General features: G+C 49.6%; 1 protein-coding gene across 1 annotated transcript in view; it reads right to left on the bottom strand.

Annotated features, from left to right (window-relative positions):
* Positions 1–1,222: 1,222 nt before the first annotated feature.
* The window catches only part of zmynd10 (zinc finger, MYND-type containing 10), an 11,154-nt gene continuing 11,075 nt past the window's right edge, over positions 1,223–1,301 (bottom strand). Inside the window, exon 12 of the mRNA XM_072452932.1 lies at positions 1,223–1,301. This exon is cut by the window's right edge and continues 236 nt beyond it. The gene's annotated coding sequence lies outside the window, so the exon portion shown is untranslated.

A 1,301-nucleotide genomic window follows, 5' to 3' on the forward strand; every position in this document is an offset into this window, starting at 1 on the left:
GGACTAAACATGGACCGGCCTCCTGCTGGTGCCAGAGTCAGGACTAAACATGGACCGGCCTCCTGCTGGTGCCCAGAGTCACGACTAAACATGGACCGGCCTCCTGCTGGTGCCAGAGTCAGGACTAAACATGGACCGGTCTCCTGCTGGTGCCAGAGTCAGGACTAAACATGGACCGGCCTCCTGCTGGTGCCAGAGTCAGGACTAAACATGGACCGGTCTCCTGCTGGTGCCAGAGTCAGGACTAAACATGGACCGGTCTCCTGCTGGTGCCAGAGTCAGGACTAAACATGGACCGGTCTCCTGCTGGTGCCAGAGTCAGGACTAAACATGGACCGGTCTCCTGCTGGTGCCAGAGTCAGGACTAAACATGGACCGGCCTCCTGCTGGTGCCAGAGTCAGGACTAAACATGGACCGGTCTCCTGCTGGTGCCAGAGTCAGGACTAAACATGGACCGGCCTCCTGCTGGTGCCAGAGTCAGGACTAAACATGGACCGGTCTCCTGCTGGTGCCAGAGTCAGGACTAAACATGGACCGGCCTCCTGCTGGTGCCAGAGTCAGGACTAAACATGGACCGGTCTCCTGCTGGTGCCAGAGTCAGGACTAAACATGGACCGGCCTCCTGCTGGTGCCAGAGTCAGGACTAAACATGGACCGGTCTCCTGCTGGTGCCAGAGTCAGGACTAAACATGGACCGGTCTCCTGCTGGTGCCCAGAGTCAGGACAAAACATGGGGAATCTGCGTTTCAGTTTTATGCAGCTAAAATCTGGAACAGTCTTCCTGAAGATGTGAGACAGGCTTCTCTGACAATGTTCAAATCTAAGCTAAAAACAGTTTTGTTTAGCTGTGCATATGACTGAAAGGATTTTTCTTTGCACTCTTCTCTTTTATGACTTAAATTGTTTTTAATTAGTTATTTTTATTGCATTTATGTTTCTGTAATTTCTTTGTGATTTGAATGCATTTTTCCTGCTGTGTGAAGCACTTTGAATTGCCTTGTGTATGAAATGTGCTCTACAAATAAACTTGCCTTGCCTTAAAGGTGTATTACCTGATAACTAACCTCATGGAGGGTTCACCACCTACTTGTCTTCATGTGATGATATTGCATTAAACATATCTATCTCTATGGAAACAAGCAGCCGCAGCTGACGCCTCCAGGTTGCAGGTCAGATCTGCGGAGAGGCGAGCCCACGCACATTGGAAGTTTAGTTTGTAATTGAATAGGTGCACGACAACAACACAACAGTAAGTTAAACATTGCTGTGGAACATTCTAAGCAAAGCAATAACATCTCCA

The sequence above is a fragment of the Eucyclogobius newberryi genome, unplaced genomic scaffold (assembly GCF_026437365.1).
Source record: "Eucyclogobius newberryi isolate DKJ021-1_F unplaced genomic scaffold, fEucNew1.0.hap1 SCAF_19, whole genome shotgun sequence".
Classification (NCBI taxonomy): Eukaryota; Metazoa; Chordata; class Actinopteri; order Gobiiformes; family Gobiidae; genus Eucyclogobius; species Eucyclogobius newberryi.